At 43.2% G+C, this 12,136-nt stretch overlaps 1 protein-coding gene across 6 annotated transcripts in view; it reads left to right on the forward strand.

Moving 5' to 3' along the window:
* The window catches only part of OSBPL1A (oxysterol binding protein like 1A), a 232,556-nt gene that overhangs the window by 115,696 nt on the left and 104,724 nt on the right, over positions 1-12,136 (forward strand). The window contains exon 1 of one of the 6 annotated variants that reach the window (XM_033178100.1): positions 5,069-5,676. The exons of the other annotated variants lie outside the window; for them this stretch is intronic. The gene's annotated coding sequence lies outside the window, so the exon portion shown is untranslated. Of the gene's footprint in view, positions 1-5,068; positions 5,677-12,136 lie in introns of those variants that run through there. 6 annotated transcript variants of the gene reach the window in all.

The raw sequence follows: 12,136 nt of genomic DNA on the forward strand, positions 1-12,136 counted from the left end.
AAAATTTTACAACTTAATTTTATGTTTCTTTCATTTTTTTTTTTTTTTTACAAGCCCTTGTCAGGCCATAATTTTACGTTTTCTAGGTGTCTCGAGATTGGCCTTTTGTGTGTCCATAATTACTCTGTGCCTTAATACAGAGATGTCCTCAGGGGATAATGTTTCTACGAGTCTGTGTTTTTCTACTAAATGGCCCGGTCCTGCCAATGCTTTTTGAGCTCTTGTTTGCTCTTTATAGGTTTTTTAAAATTACCTCTCTTGATTTTTCAAATTAACTGTGTACCTGCCTCTAGCAGTGGAATGCTGATGCCTTCTGATGTACTCTTTCTAATCTCCCATTTATTAAAAAGAAAACCAGATAACCAAACTCCATAAAATTATGTCCAGTCAGAGTAAACTGGCTCTCTGTGAGAATCTTGGGGGGTTACAGTGTGTGCAGGCCTTCGTGCCTTCTATTTCTGTGGTACGTGGGGTTTTTTTTTTGCTTATTTGAGGATGTACTGATATGACCTACATAATCGAGGTGTTCATAGGAGCTGTAAATAAATGAGGCATTATTGTAGGAAGATTTTATTTGTAAGTAAAACTGCTATGGCCTAGTGGCTCATGCCTGTAATCCCAGCACTTTGGGAGGCTGAAGGGGGTGGATCACCTGAGGTCAGGAGTTCGAGACCAGCCTGGCTAACATGGTGAAACCCCGTTTCTACTAAAAATACAAAAAATGAGCCGGGTGTGGTGGTATGCACCTGTAATCCCAGCTACTCGGGAGGCTGAGGCAGGATGATCTGTTGAACCCGGGAGGCGGAGGTTGCAGTGAGCCAAGATTGGGCCATTGCACTCCAGCTTGGGCAACAAGAGCGAAACTCTGTCTCAACAAAACAAAAAACAAACAAAAAAACTCCTTATGCTGCTGAGAAAATGGCAGTATATAAAATACTTTGTAAAGTTTGTGGTTGATCTACTGAAGAAAAACCTAGATACTGTTTTTAGGGTGGTTTTCTTGGAAACGGTATAACAGAATGTGAGTGCTGGGTCTTTCTTAGCCTGGTCTGAGAGTTCCATTCAAAATGCCAGAAACTGGTTTCTGAAATTATATTTGTTTCTGTAGTTTTCCTTGCCAGAGGATGCCCTCCTCATTTTGTGTACTATCGAGCTTCCTTGATGTTAGTCATACCAATTTTTCCAAGGTAAGAACTGCCCATTTAAAGTTAGTATAAGCTCACTTATCAAGTGTTTTATACATATTTCATGTTAAATCTCCTGACTGTTGAAGAGCTGTGACCCAACTGTATGCCTGGAATGAGAGTGGTGCCGGCCAGGCACGGTGGCTCATGCCTGCAATCCCAGCACTTTGGGAGGCTGAGGCAGGTGGATCGCCCGAGGTTAGGAGTTCGAGACCAATCTGACCAACATGGTGAAACCTTGTCTCTACTGAAAATGCAAAAAATTAGCCAGGCGTGGTGGCAGGCACCTGTAATCCCAGCTACTTGGGAGGCTGATTGAGGAGAATCACTTGAACCCAGGAGGCAGAGATTGCAGTGAGCCGAGATTGCACCGTTGCCCTCCAGCCTGGGCAACAGAGCGAGACTCCATCTCAAGAGAAAAAAAAAAGAGTGGGATTAATTTTGTGGTATAATGGAAAGATTCAGACCCTACATTGGAACTGTCTGAAGGGTTGGAATTCTGTTCTACTTCTTTGGACCGGACACTGCTATCTTTGAAGAGAAATCATGTGTTCATATGGACTTACAGCTCTACAAAGTCACGATCTCTTCCATTCATTTCATTTCCTGTGCTGTCGGGCAGTCCTGTAGTCATTTTGTGACCCTGATATCTTTTGTTTCCTAATGTTCTTAACAGCTCTTTTGGGCCTGCACCCCTCTCTGGCCCTCTGTCTCTGTAGTCCTCTCAGATCTCTTTCCACTCTGAGCAGAATTCCTTTGTTAAACATGAGGAAGTCACTGTAGATGGCTCCACTCCCTAGCACTCTTCACTCCAGTTTTTATCTGCATCTGCTCTTACCCTTCCTTCTTGCCTTTTGCTGGAGGCATCTGTCTCCTTACATTCTGCTTCTCTGGGGACCTTGCTTCAAAAAATAGCTCCTCTCTTTGGAATTCTCAACCCCCTTATTTATAGCTTTTGTCTATCTCCCTGCATCCTTTTCCAATTCCAATTTTGAAAATGTGATACTTTCTGTTTCTACTTCTTAATTTTCAGCAAGTCCACCGAAACTGTTCTTGCCAGTATTTCCTTACTGTTAAACCAGAGGACATTTAAAAGTTGTCTTGCTTGTCCTCTGAAGGGCCTGGCATGTGACTACCTCCTGTTTTTTGGAATTCCGCTGTGGCTTCCACAGTGCCACCTCTTTTGGCTTCTCCTTCCTCAGTAGCAGCTCCCTCTCAGTCACCTTTTTTTTTTCTTTTGAGATGGAGTCTTACTCTATTGCCCAGGCTGGAGTGCAGTGGCGCCATCTTGGCTCACTACAACTTCAGCCTCCCGGGTTCAAGCGATTCTCCTGCCTCAGCCTCCTGAGTAGCTGGGATTATAGGTGCAGGCCACCACGCCCAGCTAATTTTTTGTATTTTAGTAGAGATGAGGTTTCACCATGTTAACCACGCCGGTCTCAAACTCCTGACCCGAAGTGATACACCCGCCTCGGCCTCCCAAAGTGCTATGATTACGGGCATGAGCCACCACGCCTGGCCTCAGTCACCTTCCAAAGCATTTTTCATCTGCCTGTGTATTAAATGTTAGTTAGGTTTCTGTGAGTGACCTTCTTACTCTTCACATTCTCCCTGGATGATCTCACCTACTCCTTTAACTAGAATTTCCTGAGGACTCAGATGTCTCCACTTCAGACTTCTCCTGAGTTGTGATCTAGTATATCCAGCTGCCTTTTGAACATTTACATATGCTTACATCAGAAGCATTTCAAAACCAATGTGTCTTAAACTGAGTTATGCATTCAACTCATAGACTTGCGCCACCCATTCAGTAATTCAGGCCAGGATCATGGGAACTGGCTTCGGTTCATCCTTCTCCTTCCTCCCTATCTTCATTCAAGTCCTGTCAATTTTTTTTTTTTAAAAAAGGAGTCTTGCTCTATTGCCCAGGCTAGAGTGCAGTGGCACAATCTTGGCTCACTGCAACCCCTGCCTTCTGGGTTTCAGCAATTCTCCTGCCTCAGCCCCTCGAGTAGCTGGGATTACAGGCACACACCACCACACCCAGCTAATTTTTGTATTTTAGTAGAGACAGGGTTTCACCATGTTGGCCAGGCTGGTCTAGAACTCCGGACCTCAAGCGATCTGCCTGTCTCAGCCTCTCAATGTGCTGGGATTATAGGTGTGAGCCACCGCACCCGGCCCAATGTGATCTTTCTGTGTCTTGGTTGCCTATCTCCCTTTGCTCTGTCTTCCCCGACTCCAGCATACTGTTCCCCATTGCTGTTCTGTGAGATAAATTCTCAAGGCTGCTGTGTTGCATGACTGTAACCATTTCCTCATCCAGGCTCCACCCTTCAAAGCTAGGTGAGGTGTCCCTGCTGCTCCATGAGTTTCTGGCTGTCATAGCATTTATCACATTGTATCATTATATATTCACAAACTGGAGCTCCCTAAGGAAGCAACTGTATCTTAGTTATTTTTGTAGCGTGGTACTTGGCATGTGGTAGATGGTGAATAAATATTCGAATGAATGAATAATGAATGTACAAAGGAAAAGATTCAGGCTTTGGGATCGGACCAATCTGGATCTAAACTCTGTTACCTCAACCTTGAACAAATGAATATATGTTTAGGAATTCTGTTTCCACATCTGAAATTGAGCACATATATGTGTTATTTTATGTGAGGTGCTTCAGTACAGCACCCGGCACATTTAGGGCCCATGTAGATTGCCTTTTAAAACAAGAAGGTAATTAGTCGTTCATTGTTTTGGTACCTAGCACTACTTTTATAAACTGAGTTTATTCTCTAATTTTCAGGGCCTAGGGAGAGATTCTGTAGCAGGAACTCCTCTTTCCATATGTGATTTTTCCAAATACAGTAACTTCTTATTTCGAGTGAGAAAAGAAAAAGAAACTGTCTTTTTAAAGATGCCATCAGGCTAGGCGTGGTGGCTCACGCCTGTTATCCCAGCACTTTGGGAGGCCGGGGCAGGTGGATCACTTGATGCCAGGAGTTGGAGACCAGCATGACCAGCATAGCAAACCCCCGTCTCTACTAAAAATACAAAAAAATTAGCTGGGCGTGGTGGCACAGGCCTGTAATCCCAGCTACTCAGGAAGCTGAGGCATGAGAATCACTTGAACCCAGGAGGTGGAGGTTGCAGTGAGCTGAGATTGTGCCACTGCACTCCAGCCTGGGCGACAGAGCAAGACTCTGTCGCCAAAATAAATAAATAAATAACAAATGAAAACACAGATGCCATAAAACCTCACTGACAGCTGACATTCATTCCCAATTTTCCCAGCATGGCCTGGAATGGTCTTTAACACATTCTAGGTCTGTAGTGCAATTACAGCTACCACCGATTACAATGGGACTTAAGGTATCTAGGATCTTGTGCAAGAAATATTTAATTTTGTTCATTTTTACTCTGAACTCACTAAAGTATGAGGACAGATTTATATACTTTAGTAAGGTGAAAGGTTTGAAACATGTTGAAACAAAAAGATTTTTTTTTCCCTCCATCAGAGTGTTACAGTTAACCATAAATTTCATTAACCCGAACATCCCACTTAAGTGTGGTATTTGGGTGGTGGCGTTTCCTGTCCTCTGAACCTTTGCCCTTCAAGCCTGGCTGGAATAATTTTACCTAAGTAGATTTCACGGTAGTAGGATTAATACCGTTGTTTTCCTTGTTGCTCAGTGTCCCAACTAGGGTATAAACAATAAATATGTGAAGACGGCCTTTCAGTCTTGGTTTTGGAACCGTAAACGCGAACGCATCAGCATAAGCCTGAGTAAGTGACAGGCAGGACTGGAGAGAAGATTCCTTTGCTTTCCAGTTTCCCGAGGGGCGGGCTGGCAAAAAAAAAAAAAAAAAAAGAAAAAAAAAAGTTGCCAGGGCCGGTGTCTCCAGGAGAGGGCCGAGCGCACAGCCGCTCTAGGACCTCGCAGGCGCCTCGGCGCGGCGCTCACGCAGAGCCCAAGGAGCAGTCCCCGACCTCTCCTCGGAGGGCCGTGCAGGCTTCCACGGCGGTCCCTACCTGCGCCTCCGCCCGCCAGCGGCACTGGGGAAGGGGAGGAGCGGCCTGGACGCGGCCGCAGCGCGCAAAGAGCCGCCCGCCGCAGGCCTTGCCGCCGCCCGCCCGCGCACTCCCTGCGAGCCCCGGAGGGCGGGTCTGCGGCCGAGCCAGCGGCGGCCGAGGGGTGCCTCGGACCTCCGCAGCCCGGGCGGACGCGGCGCGGGAGTCCTGGGCCGCTGGCGGGCAACGCCTCTGCGCGACTTCGCTGGAGAAGGCGGGCGCTGCTGCCCGGCCGGAGCCAGGGGCGGGCTGCGAGAAGGTGACTTAGGGAGACCTTGCGGGCCGCCCTGGGTCGCGCCTCCCGGATCGGCTCGGCTCGGCTCGACTGGAGGGGAGGAGGAGGAGCAGGTCGGGCGCATTCGTGCTGGAGCTTGCGAGGAGCGCAGGGTGGAGCGCGCCAGCCGGGGTCCTCGGATCTGGCCCAGGTAGGTGGGTGTATTTGCAGCTCGGTGGCTTTGCGGGGCAGCCTGGGGCCACGGAGGACGCCGGGGGAGGGAGCGGGGAGGGCGGCCAGACTTGATCCAGGGATGTGAGTAGATCCAAGAATAGTTGGACGTGTGTGTGCAGAGTGGGGTGCAGCCGCGGGCACGTGGGGAGGGGTGCACCAGCCGGGAGACCCTGTTCTTCCCAGTGCGGGTCTCCCTGCCGTGGGGACCCTGCAGAAAGAGCCCCTGGGGAAAAAGCCCGTGGACTGATGTGTTTTTCAGCTGAATATTGGTATTAGGTCAAGAAGGGCTGGAGTGGGAGGAGTAAGATAGTGAAAGACATTATTGTCCTAAATAACCTTCCAAGTTAGTGATTTTTTGCATGGCTCTGCTCGGGCTGACATTGAGATGAACTTACCATCCGCTGCTCAGAGGCCGCTGAAATTCCAAGAATACGAGAAGTGCATGAGCGGATTAAGGAGAGAAAGGGAAATTCTATTTGTGTTAGGGAATGGGGAGGTGGCTTTTAACTTTAATGTTTTGATTAAGGATTTTTGATTACTCATAGGCTTTCTTTGTAGCCTAAACCAGTGGGGAATCACGTTGCCTAGCGTTCAGAGCATGTGGCTAGTTGTTTTGTGCTTTCTGTTGTGCTGGATTTTTCTGGGTTTGGAGAGAGGGTAAGGAGAGGAAGATGCCAGGGAAGAGCTTAGTACAGCTTTTCTGAGTTATTAAGGCTATTAAAAGTTTCTTAATTTTAATTAGGTTCAAAGACGGAATTAAGGCATTGCTTAGCAGGAATCTTTTTTGAGGGAGAAAAATGCTTGAAATGTGTGTTGGTGGAATAATGTGTAGGCTGGAATACGGGGCGAGGTGGGGGGTGTCTAAATGTAAACTTTCTTTCCATTTTGAGGACACACCGAAGTTAATCTCCCCTCCAAGTCAAATTTGATTTTTAGCCCCTAAGCTGATGTCTTTGGCAAGGTAACTCAATTTCTGTTTAGTGGATATTGAATCTGAGCGTAAGACCAGGGAGCTATTTCAGCCTCTGTCCCAGTGCTACTTTTGCCAGACTGGAGTTTTAAAGGAACTTAGATCAGCCTGAATATAGTTTCTGGACTCTAGTCTCCCCTCTTTAGAAACCCTTTAAAGGTTAAATTTAGGAGATTGTATTGACAGTGAAAGTGACTCATATAATTTCTTTGCCCCCAGTTGTGAGCCCTGCATAATGCGGGGGAAGTAAAAAAGCCTGTTAGATGTTCCATATTAAAGCAAAGGTCTTACTAATATTCAAGGTAGTTTATAAATAGTATGAGCATGTTTAAATATTGTGCATAACTGAGAAAATATTTATGCAACATCATAATCTAAGCTCCATGTACAGTTTTTGACATTTATCATTTACATTCTTTATAAAAAGGTTAGCTAAACTTACTACTTCTGGCACTCAAATATATGACTGTTTATTAGCTTTCTGAGGATTATAATAAATATTTTAATTCCTCTAAAAAATAGAAATTTAGAATTGTTATTCAGTCCACATTATTCAACATATATTCCTAAAATTTTCAGTTTATTTTATATATAGTCCAGAGATAACAGCTGTAAATTAATTTTGGAAGCAGCTAGGACATAAGTTATAAATAAAATGAAGTTTATGTAAACTGAAGCTGGATTTCATTGTGATAACTTTTGGGGAATTTCTGAACAAAATGCATAAGAGTGTGTGTGTGTGTGTGTGTGTGTGTGTGTGTGTGTGTGTTAGGCTTGTTATGCTTGATGTGACTCAGGATCTATCCTGATAAGTTTTTGTATCTCACAATGGTACCAAGACTGTAATCTGCATGTGACTGTATTTGTCTTATTCCGTACCATATTCCTAATATAGAATGCAGTGCCTGGCTTGTATGCTGATGAATTTTGCATAAGTTATATAGGCAGTCATAATTTTCCTTTCATTTTAACTTCAGAGTCTTAAGGGTGTAACCCCTATACGTTTTTATAATGGTCCATTGAAAATTTGATGTCTGTTACTTTCTGTGACATTTTTTTGAGTCATTTGATAAATATTTATAGATTGTTTACCTTATAAGAGACTGCTAGACCAGTCTGTCTTCGAAAAACTAGGTGACTAAAATCTGTTTAGTCACCTGACTTATACGGGCATCAGGTGATGAAATAAATTCTTACAGAAGGTGCAACATACCCAGAAACAATAGAAGAGGGTAAATTTTAGCAAATCATTCATTAAGACTGGAACGAGGGGAAAGAATAAAGTCCAGTCTAAAAGGTAGAAGCAGGGTCCTTTTGAAGGACTTTGTAAGGTGCTTACAGAGTTCGAAACTTACCTTGGGCAGTTAGTCACTGAAAGATTTTAATCAGATTTAATGAGATTTGCTCCTTATGAGAAGGATTAGAGAGGAACACAGGCCTACAAACAGGACCAGGTGTAGGAACTCAGGAGAGATAATCAGGGACTGAACCAAGTTAGTGACTGTGGAGAAGGAAAGGGGGATGCAGAGCAGGAATGCTTCAGAAACAAACAACATGAATAGGAGCTGGTACTGCAGGGAATGTGGGGAATGAAGGTGGAACCGTAGGTGACACCCAGGTTTATGGCACAAGTCACACTGTATAGAAGGTGATTAAGGTAGGGAATTGAGGGAATGTGGAAAGATGAGTTGCCTTTTGGACATGCTAATATTCAAGTAAGGTTGTCCTTAGGTGTCTGATAAAAATTTGGGAATCATTAACATTGAGAGTCACCTAAGTAAACATGGTCATTGAGGTCAAAGGAATGAATAATATCACCTAGGAGAAGGCACTTGAACAAGTTTGAAATCAAAAGATTGCATACTGATACTTAAAACACAAGTAAAAGAAAGAGAGCCAGTGGAGATGACTGAGAAAAGGTGGCCAGAGAGGCAGGAGGAACTCTAGAACAGGGGAGATCAAGGGAGACGAGCCACCCAGAGAACAGGTAAGAGCTGAAGCATGTCCGTTGTATTTGGTAGCCAGGTGGTCGTTGGAATCTTTTTTTTTTTATTATTCTAAAAAAACCAAGACCAAAAAAAAAAAGGAGTACATGTGCAGAACGTGTGGATTTGTTATATAGGTGTATGTGTGACTTGGTGGCTGGTCATTGAAATCTTTGATGACAGAAGTTTTAGAAGCTTCATATAGGGCCAGGTGCGGTGGCTCACACGTGTAATTCCAGCACTTTGGGCGGCTGAAGCAGGTGGATCCCCTGAGCAGAGGAATTTGAGACCAGCCTCGGCAGCATAGCGAAACCCCGTCTCTCCCAAAAAAATATAAAAAATTAGCTGGGTATGGTGGTATGCACCTGTGGTCCCGGCTACTTGGGAGGCTGAGGTAGGAGGATGACTTGGACCTGGGAAGGGGAGGTTGCAGTGAGCTGAGATTGCATCACTGCATTCCAACCTGGGTGACGGAGTGAGACCCTGTCTCAAAAATAAAAAATAAACAAAAAAAACAAAGTAAGCTTGACATAAGGAGCCAGATTGCAGCGTGTAAAGGAGTAAATGTGAGGGCGGCAAGGAAACAAATAATGAAGATAGACTTTGTAGACATTCATAATCTGTGGATGATTGTAATTTTATTCCTTTTTTTCAGTTCTTATACCTTTCTTTTCTTTTTGTAATTCTTAATTTATTGGCTAGGGCCTTTAGGGCAATGTTGCATAGAAGCTGAGATGGTAGGAATTCATATTCATCCTTGATTAAAAAAAAAACCAAAAAGGCATACCTCTAACTTCTAATGATTCACTGTTAAGAATGGTATTTAACAAATACCATTTACCAGATTTAAAGAGTTTCCTTTCATATATTGTTGAAAATTTTTTTTTATCATTAAAGGACGTTGAGTTTTATCAGATGTTCTTTGGTGTCTATTAAAAGGGTGGTATGGTTTTTTAAATTTGCTAAGCTGGTAAATGATATATTTGGACTTTTTCCAGTGCCAAGCCAGCCATCCTTGTATACTTGGAATAAACCTAATTTGGTTATGATGTATTATCTTTAACATTCTTCTCAATTTGGTTTCCTCTGGATTTTAATAGCTATTTTAGTATGTATGTTTATAAGTAAGATTTACCTGTAATTTTCTTTTTTTTCTCTTCTCATCAGGGTTTAATATATACTGACATCATAAAGTGAATTTAGGAGTATTCCCTCTTTTGCTGTTTTGTATAAAATTGAAATGATCTGTTCCTTGAAGATTTAGAAATTTCTTATAAAACCACCTTATCTTTGTAAAGTTTTTTTTTTTAAACTACTAACTACATATATTTAATGTTTCTAGGATTATTTTAGTTTTCGGTTTCTTTTTGGGTCAGTTTTGACAAGCTGTGTATTTTTAGGAATTCTTTACTTTTAAGTTTTGAAATGTATTATAAAGGTATTCATAGTTTTCTTTCTTTTTTTTAACTTAGGTTGGGTCTGTAATATATATCTTTCTTAAACTTTTTCCATTTTCTTTTTTCTAATACTGACTTGGATGTCACCAAAGAAATTTCTTTTCAAATGAATCTCAGCCCCTCCCTATAAGTCTCATTAAAGCTTTTTTTGATTACTTTTCAATGAATGGTCTTCAGTTTCTTATCTATTGCATCTTTTTTGTAATTAAATTTTACAATTATCTATGTCAGTGTAAGTTTTATTTTTTTCTTTAGAACGATTTATTATCCTCTGTCTTTTGAATGTGGATAATTCAAAATTTTTCCTTTCTGGATTTCTAGTTGTATATTTTGTAGTTCTAGTATTTTGTAATTTCGTGAATGTATCACTGTTAGCTTTAGCCATTGGTTTATTTTTTAGACTCTAATAATGCATTTTTGTAGCCTCCATCTTTACCGCCTGAAGAGCGCTTATGAATGGAGTCTAGGTAGTATACCCCTAACATTTAAAACACCTAAAATGTACAGAAGGTTTGGACGGCTTCCAAGTTTTTTCTGTGAACCACCTCGTCCTGTTTCCACTGCTTGGCATTTCTGTTTCTTTTGCTCACCTGCTGCTCACCTTCTTCCTCTTTTTCCCTCATACTTTCTTTTCTATTCTTGAGTGGTAGAAGAATGACCCTCCTTCCTTTGTTTCCTTTTCCACGTTTTTCCTTTCTCCCTTGTTTTCTCTCTCCTACACTTTGAGGATTTTTCCGCCGTCCGCTCAACATATTCATTTCCCCCTTTCCTTCTTCTCAGAACCTTGACCCCAACACCAAAGAGGAATAAGCCAGGATAACCTGTGTCTGGTTTTCTTTAGATGCTCAAAGGTTCACCGTTGTTTACCTCATGATCTATGTTCTTCTTTAGGCAGACCAGCTGAAGACAGAGCCAGGGAGAGTGTGGGGAAAGCCAGGGAAGAAGGCATAAAGGATAGACCTCAAACCTGCTATTATATAGGGTCCCCAGGCTCAGGTTTCACTAACAGGGACCCTTTTCTTGCTCTTTGACTCTGGGCAACTTACTCCAAGGCTCACGTTCTTTTGTGTAACACGGAGTCGTTAACACAGACCCTTTCTTTCTACATCACAGGTTGCTGTGACATTCAGATGCAATAAGGGGAAACCCGTCAGTTTCCATGTTTTATTCTGACGAAAATATCTTAAAAGGAACTTGTGCACAAGTTAGGGAGAGAAAGGGAGCAAAACTGGTTTGTGGTATGGTGTGCCGGATGAGAGAAACCCCGATGGGAAGCAGTCGGTGGTGATGGGAATAACAAGAAGCTCAGTGGTTGCGCTCAGTGGTGGAGAGAGATGCAGGGGAGTGATTGCGCTCAGTGGTGGAGAGAGATGCAGGGGCGTGGTTGCGCTCAGTGGTGGAGAGAGATGCAGGGGAGTGGTTGCGCTCAGTGGTCGAGAGAGATGCAGGGGAGATGTCTTTTCCCTGGGAGAGGGGAGCTCATAACCGTCCAGGCTGCAGACACGGACACACTGTTACACACAGTGGCAGGGGAGATGCTATGCTCCGGTGACAACATGCTACATGCTATGCTGTGGTGACATCGCCTGTTCTTTTGCTTACTTATTTGCTACATTCAGGACACTGGACTTTTTTGAGTTTACTTGAGAAATCAGCCCTCAGTTACAATAATGTTTTCTGTGAGGGATTTTTTGTTGTTGTTGTTTTTCTGGGTTCTGAACAGCTGGATTAGAAATGATTTGTGAGTATAATTGTTAGAAAATTTCTTTTTCGTTTTTTTTTTCTTTCTTTCTTTCTTTCTTTTTTTTTTTTAAGCTGGAGTATCACTCTGTCACCCAGGCTGGAGTGCACTGACATGATCTCGGCTCACATAGACCTCCGCCTCCTGGGTTCAAGCGATTCCCCTGCCTCAGCCTCCCAAGTAGCTGAGACTACTGACATGCACCACCATGTCCAGCTAATTTTTGTATTTTTAGTAGAGATGGGGTTTCGCCATGTTGGCCAGGCTGGTGATGAACTCTGGAC

Source organism: Trachypithecus francoisi, unplaced genomic scaffold (assembly GCF_009764315.1).
Source record: "Trachypithecus francoisi isolate TF-2019V2 unplaced genomic scaffold, Tfra_2.0 Lachesis_group19, whole genome shotgun sequence".
Lineage (NCBI taxonomy): Eukaryota > Metazoa > Chordata > Mammalia > Primates > Cercopithecidae > Trachypithecus > Trachypithecus francoisi.